At 51.4% G+C, this 17131-nt stretch overlaps 1 protein-coding gene across 2 annotated transcripts in view; it reads left to right on the forward strand.

Moving 5' to 3' along the window:
• Positions 1-17131, forward strand: part of IGSF21 (immunoglobin superfamily member 21) — a 227148-nt gene that overhangs the window by 119553 nt on the left and 90464 nt on the right. The window contains exon 1 of one of the 2 annotated variants that reach the window (XM_016128302.2): positions 11439-11703. The exons of the other annotated variant lie outside the window; for it this stretch is intronic. The gene's annotated coding sequence lies outside the window, so the exon portion shown is untranslated. Of the gene's footprint in view, positions 1-11438; positions 11704-17131 lie in introns of those variants that run through there. 2 annotated transcript variants of the gene reach the window in all.

Raw genomic sequence — 17131 nt, forward strand, 5'->3', positions numbered from 1 at the left:
GTTGCTTGTTCACAAGAAGTTGGAGGAGGGTTATCCAGGACAGCTGTCCTCCATGAAGTGAGGCAGGGATCCAGTTTCTTCTTATGGCTCGACACCATCAACCTGCATGGTTACCACCAAAGAGGGGAGCGCGAACGCAAGAGAGTCACGTGATTACTTTTATGGGCCAGTCTGGGAGTGGCTCAGGTCATTGTGAGCATATTCGGTTGCCCAGAACCCAACCACAAGGCTGCAACTTCAAGGGAGGCTGGGAAATATCATTTTACTGATGTCTCGGAAAGAGACAGCAAAATGAAATTTAGCGATCACCCAGCACTGTCCCTGCAAAGGACAAGAGTTGGGTAAGGAAAGGGTTAGTGAGCTCTCGCCGTCTTCCAGGTGAGGGATGATGGTGGCCTGGGCGTGGGCTGGTGGTGATGGGGACACGGAGAAGGGGGCAGATGTTGTAATGTTCATGCAGCACCCGGTGCTATGCCTGACTGGTAGGTCCCCGCTAAACGATCGCTCCTGTTGTAATTCCTTATACTTAAAGCATTTAACTTTTCCTTCACGGGATGAAGTCAAATTCCTCAAGTGGCTTTTTCTCTGATTCCGTAAGGTTAATAGGCTGAGATGTTCTCTGACCAAGTTTTTAAAGGATGTAGCCATAAGACCTTGGAGTGTTAGCTTTAAAAAGGTTTTCAGTGACATCTAAGTCCAGGTAGAAAGAGTGGTCCAGAGGAGGCTATAGACTTGACCCAGCCATCAAGATAGTCACTAGCTAAGCAGAGGCCACCAGAGTCAAGGCCAGGTCTGCATACCCCACATGGCTCTCTGTGCCATCAAGTGACTTCTGGATTTCTCCTTCCCTAGCAAGTTCAAGAGTATAAATCACTGGGAAGTTGCTCAGGCAAAGTTCCACTCCTGGTCACATCTGATGAGCCGTGAGTGGAAGGGGAAGAGGGGGTGACTAGAGCTTGCTCACCCATGCCTGCAGCCCTCTTTCCTGCCACCCCGCTCCTGAGGAATAATGAGTGCGGCATAGGAACGAGCATGAGTTCTAATCCTGCCTCGGCCATTTCCCCACTCTTACATCGTGAGTCAGCAACTTAAACTCTCTGAACTTCAGACTTCCTTTTTAGAGAAGGGTGCCGAGGACGCTGGCCTCACACGCTTGTTATGAGGACTGAATAAGATGATGTAGGAAGAACACCCCGAGCTCAGATCCTGGCACCCGGCAAGTGCTCAACCCATGGGAATAACGCCTGGGAAGAATTGCCAGGCCATCTTTTACCCTATTCCCCCATGCTCAGGACCCTGGGTGATGGCTTGATTTATCTTGTCAAAGCTCCTCCAGGATCAGGACAACTTCAGGAGCTCACTCTGACATAATAAATACTTCTCCCTCCCCCAAGAAGCAGGTGGCCTTTCCTTGCATCTACCCGGCCCTACATTTTTCTATCATAAGATGCAGCTGAACATCTTTGCCACCACGTCCGGAGATCAAAGGGACCACAGCAAACCCAAATTTTCCCAAGTCATCTGAGGGGCTGCACTGTTCCCCAGCACCCACAAGTCTTTAAATGTAGTTTGCCTTGGATCACGTTTAGAGAGGATGGGAGAGAGAACACTCACTCCTTTGAGGACTGGGGATTGGGCCAGATTCCAGGCCTCTAGCTCCAGCCCATCAGCCTCTCAGAAGGTGCAGGGAGGCCTTCATCTCTCCATGGTCCTGCCCGGGGAACTTCTAGGCTGGATCCTGTCAGTCCCTGAGATCCAGCATGGGCTCTCAGAGGTAGTGCAATAAAGAGGATTTTAAAGCCTTTTAAAGCTTAGCAGGGAACCTTTTTCTTGCCAAAGTACCAATTAAAGGGACAGGTCAGTTCAACTTAACTTTATTACCAGCATTTTATCTGGAAGAGGAGGCACAGGGGGAGGTACAGGCAAGGAAGGCTCTGAGAAGCCATCTCGGCTTCCTCTGACAGGGACAATCATCTATGGTAACTAGGTACCTCCCGCCTTGAAGGCTCCAGGGAGAGGACAAAGGACCCCTCGACTTTGCCCCTACCCTTAGTAGCTCGCAAAGCGGTGGAGGGAAGACAGCGGAGCGAGGTTAGTTCAAGAAAGTTTCTTGAAAGGAGCAGAATTTAAGCTGGGCTTTGAAAGGTAGGTAAAATTAGGGGAGAGTGGAGAGAAAGGAGAGGGCGGCGTGGGTGAGCGGCCCTGTAGGAGCAAAGGCGGGGTGAATGGGGGGGGTCTAATCAGTCAGGGGCACTCTCCATGGCCCGGGAAAGGTGCTAAGCACTTTATAAATGGCCTCTGACCTTTCAAACAACTCAGTGACAGAGTGTCCATTATTGTCCCCATTTCTTAGGTACAGAAACTGAGTCTTAGGTCCTTCAGTCCAGTTCATGCTTCTAGCGAGGGCGGGAGCCTGGACGGGAACCCAGGCAGACGGCTCCCGTGCGTCAGCTTTTATCTCCTGAGCCGAAAGGTGACCGAAGAGGTGTGGAGGGGTCCGGAGTTCGGGCTTGTGAAGCTGGGAGAGTTTGTCTTCACCTAAAACCCACAGGTTCCACGTCCCTCTCTCTGAGCCTCCCAAGGATGGGTGACTCCGTGCAGCCATTTACCAGCTCGAGACCTGCCACCTACCTCGGTCCGGCCTTGGCCTCGGTCTCTCTCATCGGCTCCATTTCCTTCTGTTCCAGTGGTGGTTTTAGACACTGTGTTACTCCCAACAGACTGTCTGCCAGCAGCTTTCTCGGGTTGTGGCTGCTGGTCTCGGAATTCCTCATCGACCACACACAGGCCGTTGCCTGCATTGCCCCCGGACATAGACTGCCCCAGGCTGGTAGCCCTGCCTCGCTTCTGGTATCTCCCGAGGAGGCTTTGTCCATGCCTAGAGCCCATTAGAACATGGGGATTATTCAGATGTTTGCTCATTCATCCTACCACCCACCCACCCACGCATCCATCCTTCCATCCATCCATCCACCTACGCACCCATCTACCCACCCACTTATTTGGAGCCGGTGGTCCTGTCCTCCTTGTACCATAGGGGACCTTCTGGGAAACGGAGAGGTTAGTTCACCCAGCCCATCTGCTTTCACGCTTTGTCAAGTGACAGGTGCTCTGAATCCACACAGTGAAACACACTGACCCCAGGTCCTGTCTAGACTTGTTCTTCCAGTCCCCAGGTGCTTCCACTGTAAAGGATTAGATGGGGAAGTGTCTCCACCCCCATATTACAGAGTGAGAAACTGAGGATTGGAGGAGGGGGCTGAGCCTGCCTCAGATGCACGGCAGTGAGGAGCCAAGCCCCAGTCCCCACTCCCCTGGCTGCCTGCTCAGCGCCCACCCAACCTGGGGGGCTTATGGCCATTTCCTCAGCCATTCAAGCAGAGTAGGTTTGTCAAGCCTGATACTGCCCTCGGTCCTGCGCGGTCCTGCTGTGGATGCACCGAAGCAGCCTGGCAGGACGCACAGGTGACAGAATACAGACTTGCACCCCTATGCGGATTGTGCTCTCATGGCCCCGACCTTCTTGCGGCTCTCCCCTTCCACGAAGCTCCTCGCCCTCATTTCTGTGGCTCTACCTGTCTCCGACCTAAGTCACTCTCTCTCCCTTTGCCTGTAACTCCCTCCTGATTCTATCCTGTGTTCCTTTCTACCTCCCTGTTTCTTATACCTGCTGCCATTCATTGAGTCATTCATAACCCCTGCTTCATTCCCCGTACCCAAGCAAACCACCCTCCAAGTCCTGTCATTTTATTTCTTAACTGGTTCTCAAGTGCGTGCACTGTCCTCCCTCCTGGGGCCCTGCCTTCTAGTCCCCTCCATCATTGCCTGAGTCAGGATGACTCTCACCCCCTGACCCCGCTCAGTGAGACAGGCTTCCCCAGCCCCAATTCATTCCGTCTTTCAGCTAAAGGGAACTTTCGACATGCAAATCTAATATCATTTCACTGTGTAAAGCCTCAAAGCAGCCTACTTTTGGCTTCAAACTGGAGTCCAGCTCTATTCCATCTAGCGCCACAGTATCTGGCCCTTACCTGCCCCTCTTCCTCCTCTTTCGCCGACCGCCAAGCAGCCCCTCCCACCTGGTGTCCCAGCCATGTGGTGGAGCTTCGTTCAGCTCTGCAAATAAGCCACACCCTCCTTTACCTCTGGGCCTTTGCCTATGCTGTTCCTCTCCCCGGAACATGTTCACTCTCCTCTCGCACTAAGATTATTCCTATTCCCCCTTCAATTTGGAAATCTTTTCTCCACTCCCAAATCTAGGGTAGACGCTTCTGCCCTGAGTTTCCCTAGTTCTCTCCACTTCCTCTAAATCAAAGCATTTATCGAAGTGAGCTCGAATCGCCTATTTAAATTGTCTGCCTTCACTGCTGGAGCCACCAGGGCTTAGGGTACAATAGGCTTCCACTTTCCCAAAAGAAAACCTAAGACTGGATCCTTAAGGCATAGTCCCAGGTCACTGAGGGAACCCGGTTCCCATCTCTGAGAGCTGTCCATGGTGCTGCAGGCGCCTTTGTTTGATTGAGGAGCGGCCTCTCTGGGGACCATCCTGTGCTCCGGAGTATTTCCCAAGAAAGCTTTGGCCTGACCTTCTGAATGCACAGTCTGGTCCACCTGGTGGGTTTTGGGTCTGCCTTCGTGTGGAAAGCTCAGTGGGAAGGCTTCCAGCCTCCGAGAGCACACCTACCTCTCAGCATTTGACCAGGTTTCTGGGAAGGTGGAAGGGCCATCCCAGCAAAAAATATCTTAATAAAGAGTGTCTCTGTCGGCTAGCCTAGTCCCCCCTCTCTCCCTGTCTCCGAGTATCAGGGAAATAGATACCAGGTCTCCTTTCCTACTACCTGGCTCAAGTGTCAACTGGTTCCCTATCTCCCCAGCTCACCCCTCTCAATGGCTTCCCCTTTTCCTCTCAAACTCAGCTCTCTTGGTAATATTGGATTAGCCCACTTTCTTGAAAGCTGATTTCTATTTGCATAATCCTCCCCTCTCAGAGTTGCTAGGCCCTCAGTGATAAGCTGATGGGCTAGAGCAAGCCAAGCAAATTATACCCTGAACAGTGAAGGAAGTTATATTTAAAGAAGACATGCTCTTTATTTTTACCTCTGCATCCCTTTTGACCAATAGAGTCAGCCCAGTTTTGGGTGCATTAGCTTATGTTTCCTGGAATACATAGATCTTTACCGAACCACAGTGGGCAGGATGGAAGTTAGACCTAAGGAAGAACTTTCTAATAGTGTTAGTGGAGAGAATGTGTATGAAAAACCCTTTAATAAGAACGTGTTGCACTTTATATTAATAAAGCACACACTTCCATGTGTCATCTAATTTTTTCCTCATGAAACACTGTAGACAGCATTTTCCCCAAGCGACTGTCGAGACTAACAAGGCTCAGAGAGATTATATGTCGTGTCATGGATGGAACTAGAGCTAAAGATCTTGATTCCAGTTTATCTGATGCCCAACTCATTGAGCTCAATGCTAGTCAATAAACACTTACCCACTACCCACTACGTGGCAGAGGAACCGAGCCTACACACCAGCGAACCTTTTATTGAGTGCCTACTGTGCATCAGATGCACACATTACAACCTGGGGGCATTTAGCACAGACCACAGACCTCTACAGAAAAGGAGGTGGGAGAAAAGTCAAGAAGAAGACATGTCCCTCCCCGCAGGTCTCCTCGTCCAGTCCCAGAACAGAGGATGCCAGGACACGGGAGCCTCCTCTCACCTCCTCAGAAACCCATCACCTGATTTTTTCTGGGGGCCCAGGGGTGAGAAAGCCCCACTGCAGTCCCCCACTCACTTAAGAGTACATACCTCTCTTCATTGAGCTGATTCGGGGCTTCTGAGTTATACTGATACAAATTGTAAATCATCCTGTCTGTCTCTTCTGCAAAACCCAGGAACTTCTTGCACAGGAAGGCGGCAGCCTCGGTTGGTCTTTTTCAATCCCCCATGACTTTCATACTCCTCAACACCCTTCAAGCCAGCTGGTTTCCTAAGGTTACCCACACACCAAGGAGACACAAGCAAAGATGAGAGAGCTAGGAGGGGGCAGGGGCTTCCTTCTTTGCATTGGGCTTTGCCTTCTCCAAAACCTTTTCTAGGGCATGTTCAGGAATTAAAAGGATTTCTCCCCATTACCTTCCCCACTTTTCTGTCCAGGCTGACTAAGGAGAGGAATGTCCAAGAGGCAGGAGAAAGGACTCTGTGACCTCTAAGAACAAGACAAACCCTGTAGTCTTCAAGGTTCCAGCACCTTGACCTTGGCGGTTGGTGCCTTTGGCAAAGCCAGGCAGGATAGCAGGATAGTGCAAAGGGCACCAGAGTGGGAGGCAGGAAATCTGGGTCGTAGTCTCCATTTTTGAGCTTGGGTTTGTCCAAACCTGTGTAAAATGGAAACCCTGGAATTATGAATGTCTAAGGAGAGGACCCTTAAGGAGAGGCGTTATGTAGGGAAGAGCTCAGACCTGCATTTGAGTCCTGGCCCTCACATTGCCAGCCTGTGACCTCGAGCAGTTTGCTTCACCCTGTTAAAATTCAGTTCCTTCCACATGATTTTGTGACGATTGAAGGCACACCAACGTCAATGTTCTACTAACGTGCTTGGCTCCTAATAAGTGCTCGATAGTTCTCATCTTCCCCCTTCCCATACGTCAGGTTTCCAGAGACGTTTTCTGCAACCAAATCCCAAGGGCTGGTCAGGTGTGAGTGCTCATCTGAGTTCCATGGGGAACTTAACTTTCAAAGAGCCAGGCCCAGCCTTTGTCTCCCTCCCTTGCTCCTTGGCCTCTCGTGGGGCCCTTTAGAAAGCAGGTAAAACACTAAAAATTACTGACAGAAAGGAAACAGGTCTTTGGATGATTAAGTAAAACAGCAAAAGAGAAAAGATCACCCTTAGGTTGGCATCTACCACATCCCTTTGAGGCTGGGACACACAGATGAGGCAGATTTATGGGAAAAAATGCTTGGTTTTCTGCAAAGAGCAGGCATTTTGGGACAAAGCCTATTCGAGCTTGCATTTTGATTCTACCTTTTGGCCTCTCTCTGATGCTGAATGGAATCACTCTGCATCTCAGTTTCTTCATCTGTGAAATGAAGAGATCCACACCCACTCATAATGTTTAGGATTAGGCCGAAAGTTCCAGACGGCAACGCTCTTGGCATATAGTAGACACTAAGACAAGCTAGTGTTCCACCTTCCTCCAGGATCACAGAGCAAAAGGAGAGATTCTTACAAATCAAGTGGTCATCCATGTTAAATTTAGAGGGCAAAGAGGCAGTCTGGAAAAGACCAATGGGTTTGGTGCCCATGAAGCTCCTTGAGGAAGTCCACCCATAAGCTGCCTTTAGTCCATCTTCACTTCCCTGGAACATTCTAGCCTTTACCTATGCCACTAGATAGGAATTTCCCTCTTGAGATTTCATATTAAAGAAGAGAAAGGACAGGGTGTTCAAGATGTGTAGCGTTGGTGATGGTGATGGTGGTGGTGATGGTGGTGGCGATGGTGATGGTGATGTTGATGGTGATGGTGGTGGTGATGGTGGTGGTGGTGGTGATGGTGGTGGTGGTGGTGAGGGTGATGGTGGTGGTGAGGGTGATGGTGGTGGTGAGGGTGGTGGTGAGGGTGATGGTGATGGCAATGGTGATGATGGTGGTGAGGGTGATGGTGATGGCGATGGTGATGGTGATGATGGTGGTGATGGTGGTGATGGTGATGGTGGTGATGGTGATGGTGATAGTGATGGTGATGGTGGTGGTGATGGTGGTGATGGTGATGGTGATGGTGATGGTGATGGTGATGGTGGTGGTGGTGGTGGTGATGGTGGTGGTGATGGTGATGTTGATGGTGGTGGTGATGGTGGTGGTGTTGGTTATGATGATGGTGGTGGTGATGGTGATGGTGGTGGTGATGGTGATGGTGATGGTGTGTATGTGTGTGTCTGTTTAGGATGGGGGAAGCTGTACACAGAGAAGGAGCTGGTGGGTGGGAAGAGCTTGGAGGCGAAGTGGTGGGAAAGAGGTGAGGGACAAGGTCCCAGCACATGTCGGAAAGAACTCCAGTCCGGGGGCTCACGAGGGAAGACATACGCGTGCTCGCCTGGTAGGGCAGGGTGCTGCCCTGGACAATGTGTAGACTGGTGACAGGCAAACCTGCATTCAAATGCCAGCTCTGTCACTTGCTAGATGTGTGGCCTTGGTCAGGTCCCTTCATCTCTGAGCCTTAGCTTCCTCTTTTCTGCAATGGAGACGAGCCTTTTACCTTATTGATTTGGAGGGTTGAAGTTGAGAGGGACCTCTAGTACAGTGCTTGGCATTTGGATTGTTCTCCGTAAGTGTTAGCTCCCTCTCTTCTTGGGGCCGGCGGAGTGCCGAGAGGATGAGGAAAGGCACAGGAAGGGTAGGAGGGGAGGAGCATGGAAGGTGATGTGGGGGGAATAAAAGCCCAAGGTCTTTTCCCAAATGACTCTCTGTCCATTTCAAGGGAAGGTCCAGGTGGCTGGTCTCAGGGCCCAGAGATGCTGGCAGGGGCTCCACTTTACCCTAGTAACTTTCATAGATTGCCACAGGAATCCATCCTAGTCTTGGCGGGCATGGCTTTGTCCACCTGGAAGTAATTGCGGTCACTTGCGTGAGGAAGGTCCTGAGGATGAGGGATCAGTAGGCAGAGCCAAGGTGAGAAGTTTGGGGACATCCCTTTGCCTTTAGGCCAGAGTCATCCTAATGCCAACTCATAGGTCTCACATGCTGATTCAGATGGGGGCAAGCCTGCCAGAGCCCCAAGCCGGGTGACCTGGGCCAGCCGGCCCCAGCACACCTTAGCTCTTTCGGCATATCAAGTGGCTCATCACTCACTATACCTACTCCAGAGGGATCTTGTAACAATTAAATGACATGATACATGTGAAGCTTTTAGCATATTGGCTGGCCCAGGAAAAAATGCCCAATAAACGTCAGGAGTTAAGACAGACGAGGAGAAAGAGAAGAGACATCAGTCAGAGGTCTTACGCCCTGACGTCCAGGGCAGAATGGAAGGACCTCGTACCTTTTAGAACATCCTGCGTCAGCAACCAGAATGTCTCCCCCTTCGGCCTCTAGGGTGCTGTAGAAAAAGTTGAGATTTTAGTCTGTTTTAGAAGAAGTCTCCTGCCGCTTCCAGACACAAAGATTTGACTGCAGTAATTTTTTTGGAGATGATCCCAGCAAGTGTGTGTCGAGGGCGTGGGGAAGCCATAACACTCAGGGAAGATGGCCGTTAGGGAGTGTGTTTTTGAGCAGAAGGAAAATGAGGCTTGACCTCCCCTTGGGGGCTTTGGGAGATGTGTACAGCGGGGCTGCTAAAACTGTAGCCTGGAGAGGTTTTTTGAAAGATGTGATCCTCCCCTCCAGAGAATCTGATTCAGTAGGTCTAGGGTGGAGCCCGAGAATCTGCCTTTCTAACAAACTCCCGGGCGATGCTGGCACATCTGGTCCAGGGACCCTGATTTGAATGGTAGTGGAGGCTCCACCCCGTGACCCTTCCCCATCAGGGTATTCGTCCACTGACTCCCTGTCTGCCATGGCGAGGCCTGCTCCTGGGACTTGAGCACTGCTGTCCTGACAGCCAAGCGGCTCAGGGCAGAGGGTGGCAGAGACAGCACCCGGTGGGTATGTGGACGAGAAGTGTAGGGGGTGGGAATGGCACCAGCGGCCTCTGCCATAAAGACGGGGGGGTCTGGGTTTGAGACCTGCGTTGGTCACCCAGAACCTGTGGGACTCAGGTCAAGTCTGTAACCCCTCTGAGCCCCAGTGTCCTCACATGATGAGACGAATCCAGTGAGAGTGCCTGGCACACAGTAGGTGCTTAGGGCACCTTTATCGAATCCATAGCAGTACTCTTCCAGACTTGGGATAGAGAGGTTGGGATCCTAGAGAACTGGAAGGCGGAGACTAGTTTGAGCCTTGACTGAATCCTTGGTTAACTCTTCATCGCCTTAAGGAATAAATCAGGTATCGAGGGAGGGAAATTTTGTTTTGTTTTGTTAAGAACCAAGTCAATTGCATCTATTGCCATGTTAGGAAGGCTTTACCTGCAAGCTAGCCCCGTGGCTGCTCAGGACCCAGTGTGCTTTTCAAAGGGGCTCCTGGGGCAAGCCTGCATCTTGCCTGGCGATTGGCAGCTGCAACCACGCAATGAATGAGGAAGGAATGGAGCAAATCGGCCACATTCCCTGCCATCCCAGGCTGGCCCCACAGCCCTGCCTTCACCCTCCCCGCCCTTCAGGATCTGCTGCAATGTCATAAAAGGGAGTGTTTGGAGAGCCATTTAGGATGGCTGGTATCAGCGCCTGTGAGACAAAATCCAGGGTTTGGGATTGGAGAAGAGGGGTGGGCAGGGCAGAGCAGAGAACCCAGCGTTGCCTGCTGATGAAGACTAGGGAGGCCATTGGAGGAGCTAAAAGAGGGGCACTTAAGAGGGATCTGCTGTACCCCACGCAAGGGTTTCTCTAATTTATGATGTGACGGGGGTTCCAACGTCTTCTGCAAGGTGCGCTCGGAGCTAATTTGGGGAATGACTCTGATGCTGGGGAGAGGTCGTGCTTTCTCAACTTGCTTCTGTCGTCATTTGTAAAGGTTCTGGCGAAGTGGGCCTGAAGAGGACGAAGGAAGAGTTTGGGGGTCTTGCAGCCCCGCCCCCATCTCTACTGTGTGTCATGACGTAGCGGAACCGGCCTTGGACTGAGCTTCCGAGTTCCGGGCCCAGTTCTGCTTCTTACTTGCTGCGGAGCCTTGGGGCTCCGTTTTCCATCCTCGATGTGAATTTATGGGGTTCTCGCTGGGACCATTTCCTGGTCTGACAGCTTCTGAATCTTCATTTTGTGAGAGTCTCTCAGAACCACCCACTTCCCCAGCCAACCCGGCTCAGGTAGAAACCTACAGCAGCTGTCTCAAAAAAAAAAAAAAGAAAAAAGAAAAAAGAAAAGAAAAAAGAAAAAAATGCAGCAGCAACGAAAGACGTTGTTAAAATGGCCTGGGGTCTGCTGAGCAGACCAGAAATGTGTGTCTTTCACTACCTGCCTACACCCTGCCCCTGACTCTCACATGGATTTTTTAGAACTCCTGTGGAAAAACCAGGATGATTTTCTCTTCCCGCGCCCCCTCCCCCCCCATCTTCTGTACCCAGTTAAACAAAGCCATCCAGCCGGGCCGGGTCACCTGACACTGGTGCATGTAATTTCTAAGTGGGAACAACAACTCATCAAACGGAGCGGTTTGCAATTGCCTGGGATAAAACTATTTTCTTTTCAATCTTCCCTGGAAAGTGACAGATAATAACCAGCCTGGAGATTGTAATATTATTAGGGCCAAAAATAAAATAAAACCCCTTAACTGCTTCCTCTTACAGAGGGAAGCCAAATCTTCTTCTATTCATTTAAATAAAGTGATTGTTTTCCTTGCTTATTATCTTAAATTCCCAGGAAGCTGCATTACCTTCCCTCCCTCTGAATCAGGGGATGGTCCTGCTCTCCCCTCTTCCTATCGTCTCCTAGTGGGTCTCTAATCTCTGCTGTGTCTGCCGCTTCACAAGCATCTTGCTGCAACCCACCAGCACGGAGCCAAGCATTTATGAACCACTTCGAGCAAGCTTGCTTCCAGTCCAACCCCCACCGCTTAAACTACGCGAGATCCCGCGCATAAAGACAGAACTAGGCCTGGCATAGAGTAAGTGCTCAACTAACATACGGTGTCATTGTTGTATATGAGGCATTGGAATACCATGATTCTCGTCCTGCTACGACAATGGGCTCTCAGGCAAGTCACTGTGCCCGGAGCCTCAGTTTCTCCAGCTGTGAAATGGCGAGAGAAGGTGTGGACAGAGCAGGGATCACTATGCTGGCGTCTCTTCCCGGGAGGACATCATGATAGAAAGCCCCTGGGCAGGGGGTTAACCGTCTTTAAGGCCCCACCATTTTCTTATTCTACGTGTAAACAGAAACACACAGACTGGAAGGTGCAAATTCAGCCGATGAACCACTGAGCTTAAACGAAATCTCTCTCTTCCTGGCACTTAATTCCATATGATTGTCCGAGTGCAATTTGCCTTTTCTTTGGTTCTACTTCTTCTTACCTATTGTGGTGACTTAGGTTCTCCTGTAGCCTTGGCAACCCTACATTTCCCCTTCTCTTCCACATGGAAAAGCCCGTGCCCACCTTTCAGGGTCATGATGAATATTCCAACTGCTGCGGAGCCTTGGGGCTCCGTTTTCCATCCTTGATGTGAATTTATGGGGTTCTCGCTGGGACCATTTCCTGGTCTGACAGCTTCTGAATCTTCAGCAGGACTAGGCACGTGACGGATACCCCATACATGGCAACTATTGTAGCGGTCTTTGAGCATAATGACACAATTTTTACTCTGTTTTCACAAGCCTACAACCCCTGACCTACAACCTGGAAATCCAAAGAGATCTAAAAATTGAAAGGTTTTTTTGATAATTTATTTGTTGGCCAAACTGGACCTGACTTGAACTGACTTGGAGGCAAAACCGAGCCTGAGCCAATGGGAGGTTATTTATGGTCTTTATTGATCTCACTTAGTGTTACTGTCCAGACTTTTCACTGCAGACGTATTGATGTGGGTGATTACAGAGTGAATCCTCAGCACCCTGGGTGGGTTATGCAATATACTTAACAAGCACCACATCGCCTTCCAGAAGGAGGATGAGGCATGAGCTCTGAAACACACCTGGCTCCAAAGCTCCGGATGTGGGTTGTGAGTCCAGTGTTCCTGTCAGGGCACAGATTCTCACCCCTGCGCGCCCTCTGTGAGCCTCCCACACTAGCCATCTGCCCTTACACACATACATGCACATCCAGCCCCAAACCACCCGCCTGAGTATACCTTCCCGCCATGCTACGCGCACGCGCGCGCGCACACACACACACACACACACACACACACATACACTCAGCATCCTGCGCCTGTGGTCAAACCCTTCTTTGGGGTGCTGAGTCTCCATTTGAATACGCTGCCTCATCACCCGGTTCCAGGCTGATGTCTCTGCCCACCAGGCAGCTGGAACGAAGACTCCACCCTGCCTGACAGCCACATGCTTGCCTTCCCCACGCCGCGCTGCTGGCTGAATTCTCTGCTCTTCACACGATTTTTGGCACCAGGTCCACACAGCCAGGGATCTCAAAACAGAAGTGTGTGCTTCCCAGGCAAACCTGCTCCTTCCTTAAGCTCCAGAACGAGGACGGAGGACGCTGTCTGAGGTCCTGGATCTGCCACTGGCATTTTCTCCGGCGCGTTTTTCTTCTGAGCCATAGAGATTAAGAGCTTGGAGGTGGCCACTGGGGAAAAAGTTGTCTGTGATCTAATGTAGTCGTGACGGAGACAGGAGGTGGGAGTTTTTACAACCAGACTGTGCAGAGGTGGGAATGACCCAGAAATTTATCCTTGAAGGCTCTGGTTCGGCCATGAAACAGCAATATTGAGTTAATATTTATTGACCACTTGCCGTGTGTCAGGCTCTGTTCTAAACACTTTACAGGAACTATCTCATTAACCCTCACAACACCCTATTAGGTGACTTCTGTCATTACTTTTACTTTATAGATGAAGAGACTGAGGGTCAGAGAGGCTAGGTAACTTGTTCCGGGTCACATATCTAGTATAGAGTGGAGGCAGGCAATTGAACTCTACGGTCCAAATTCTTAACTATATGTGTATCAGTTACCTGCTGCTGTAGTAATGCAATGTAACAAATGACCACAAAGTCTCAGTAGTTACAACAATAAGCGCTTTTTGCTCATGTATCTGAAGTGATGAACTAGGCAGCTCTGTTTCATTGACTGTGCTCACATGTCTGGGGGGCAGCTGACTCTTGGCTGGGCTAAGCATTGCCCTCACACTAGTGGGAATAAGCTGTCTAATGAGTGAGTTGGGACACCCGTAGGAAACACATGTTACTGTGCTCTGAGGAGAGATACAGGAAAGACCAGATCCCAGAGAGTCAAGCTGGGTGGGCATCCTAGAGGAGGCGAGTCTTGGCCATAGTTAAGAGGCAAAGGAAGCTCCTAACTGGGCAAGGGTTAGAAGGTAGGGCCACGGAACACGTGGTAAGAGGATGTAGGAGCTGATTTTCCAGCTCCTTAGCATTTTACGCAGCTTCTTATCTACTCTGCCCTGGCCTGCTGCTCAGTACCTACTCTGAGAACCTTCTGGATTCCCTCTGTCACCCTCTTTCCATAACAACCACTGTGAGGAAGGACAACTTTGGCTCAAAGAGGTTTGGAGAAGGAGGCCCAAGGCCACTTTGTGAAGCTTGGAGGAAGGACAAAGGAGGGGAGAGCAAGCCCTACAGCTGGAACCTACCGATTTTCCAAGACGCTGAGGGCAGAGGCCCCATTCTTTGGGCTGTGCCTGGCTCCATTATAGAAATGGCTAATTCTCCAGCCTGGATCTTCTAGAATAGATGGAACTGCAGCCCACACACCAAATCCAGTCCACCATCTATTTTTGTAAATAAGAGTTTGTTTGAACACAGCCACACTTAGTCATTTATGTATTGTCTACGCTGATCAACAGTAGGGTTGAGTAGTTGCAATAGGCATCGTGCGATTCGTAAGGCTTGAAATAGTTACGATCAGCTCTTCACAGGAAATGTTTGCGGACCCTGTCCTAGAAGGTGAGCAGGGATCTTAGTTTTGTTTGCCGCTATACCCCCAGTGCCCAGACTGCGCCTGCAGGTGGCAGGTGCTTTTTCAGGAGTGCGCAGCCTTAGTCCTGCAGCTGGTTAGTAGCCAGGCTAGCACTGGAACTCAGGTCCCCTGACCCCAGACCCCATAGCGTCCCTCCTCCCATCCCAGTCACCTGAGCGATCAGCTCTGAAGTTTCCTCCTTTGGTGCTTTGTAGGAAGTTCCCATTTGGTGTAAGTGCTTTGGGGCTGTAGATGGGGGGGTCTCAGGGACTCCCTTGTCCCTAGGGAGCAAAGTCAAAGCAGAGACGGCCCCTGAAGGCAGGCTGCCTGAGTGTCTCTGCAGGAGGGAGCCCCGAGGTGCGGCTGGACTGTGGTTTGCCTCCTCCCTCCTCCAGCTCTGCTTAGAGCAGTCATTCTCATGCCTCGGGAGTGGAGGAAATTACCTGTCACCAATGTGCAAAACAAAAACTAGTCAGTTCCTCCCGGGGTGCTGAGCAGATGCAAGTCCAGGAAGCATTGAACTTGCAGCTGGCCTTCATCCTGGGGGGTCCAGGGAAGAAGCAAGGGCAGCAGCTGGACAACTGTCCCACAGGCTTATCCAGGGGGAAGAGAGTCATCTGTCACACGTGTGCCACCCCGGGCAGGAATCCCCCTCAGCCCCGCCGATGGCAGAGTCCCAGGCCGAAGCTCACGCGGGATCGCTGTTGACTCTGCAGCGACGCCAGGGCTTTGCGTGCGGCGAACCCTCCGCCTGTGTCAATTCTGCGCCGGGTCTTTCCTGTGCTGGTTGATTGTTCTCCCGTCCCGGCCCCTCACCAAACCTCTCAGTCCAGGAGCAAATGCGCTGTAAACAAACATGTCAGGACGCGAGAGGAGCTGCTATTTAAGGCACAACCGAAGGCAGGGGAGTTCCGCAGAGGGCGAGGCGGAGGGGGTCGGGGTGCCCGCGGCCTCTGCAGCGCTCCCCTATCATTCGCAGTGAGAGAGGCTGCGTGATTCTGATGGGACTCGGGGCAACAGACCAGGCACAAGTGTGACATCCTTATGCATTCGCCCAAGGCTTTGGGGTGACCGTCAGCCCCTTCCTAGCAGAGGAAGAAGGACCCAGACGGCCTCGGTCCTGTGTCATGAGATGGGATGCGAGTCTTGGGGAGGAGGCATGTTAGCACCCTGAATGGATGCTAAGTTCACTGGAAAGAGTTCAACGTGGGGTCCCCGCAGCCAAGGAGTGGGCCTGAACAGAGGGTCCCTCTCAGCCCAGAAGCCCCCAGAGCTCTTGTCATGCAGGGCTCAGTCTCCCTCATCAGACTGGGAGCTGCATTAGCGTCAGAGCTGTGTCACCGCCGTCAGTCTGACGAGTCCCAAGACGAGGGGAGACACCTGAGCCATCAGACCAGCTGAGCCTCCCCAGTGAGGACACGTCTCTCTCATCGCTCTAGAGACAAGGAGAAGCCTTCCTTGCTTTCTGCTTATGATTCCAGGCCTTCGCCTCCATGTAGGGCCACGGAGACCATAGAGAAAGAGCAGAGGCTCCTGGGAAGGCAAGGACAACCACTGAGATAGTAATTGTAATTTGCCAGGTGACCTTAGGCAGGTCCCCTCCCCTCTCTGGACCTCGGTGTCTCACATCCGTAAGCAGAGAGGCTTGCCTGCATTCTGGAAGCATACTTCCGACTCTCCGAACTCCCACCGCACACCTTCCAGAATGCTCCTGCTTACAGCGCCAGCCCCCATCCTCCACCCTCATGCATCTCCCCGCCTCAGCTCTGAGCCAGGCGGCGTTTTTTGCACTCACTCTGGTTGCTGGCAGCTTCGTTTCTCACCTCTTTGTGCTCACAGCGTGCCTGGTGGCTGAATTACCAGCGTTGCAGGGAACTAAAATTAAGAAATTCCAAACTCCTTCTGTCCACTCACCTCTCCTCCCCACCCAAAGCTCAGAGAGATGGCTCCTTTGAAGACCATGACTAAAACAACAGAGAAAAAAACTCTGAGATTGGCTCCGTCTCTCATAGCTCTTTTCTTCCCCAGCCCCAGGTAGGCTAGGAAGACTCTGCAGAGGATTGGGGGGGGACACCCTGGATGACTCAAGTGCCCCCAAGGTTCCACCAATACATGACATCAGCTTCATTCCTCTCCAGGGAAGCCTGGGTGCAAGAGGAGCCCCATTGTACTATAACTCAAATATAGGTATGTCAGCTCAGAGCTGGCGCATAGTCAGTGAGTGGTCCACAGAGGAAGGCTGCTACTCCCCGAGGCTGCTCAGTGACCACCAGCGACTGGAGACAGGATTTCCGACCATGACCATGGAGATTACAATGTCAGCTGCCCTGGAAACAGGCCAGGCTCGGAGGCAACAGGCTTCCTGCCCGCCAGGCAGACCTCATCACCGAAGGGCTGATCTTTGGGCTCCTTCATTTCAATGTCTATCAGAAAATTCAAAAGAAAA

The sequence above is a fragment of the Rousettus aegyptiacus genome, unplaced genomic scaffold (genome assembly GCF_014176215.1).
Source record: "Rousettus aegyptiacus isolate mRouAeg1 unplaced genomic scaffold, mRouAeg1.p scaffold_m13_p_1, whole genome shotgun sequence".
Lineage (NCBI taxonomy): Eukaryota > Metazoa > Chordata > Mammalia > Chiroptera > Pteropodidae > Rousettus > Rousettus aegyptiacus.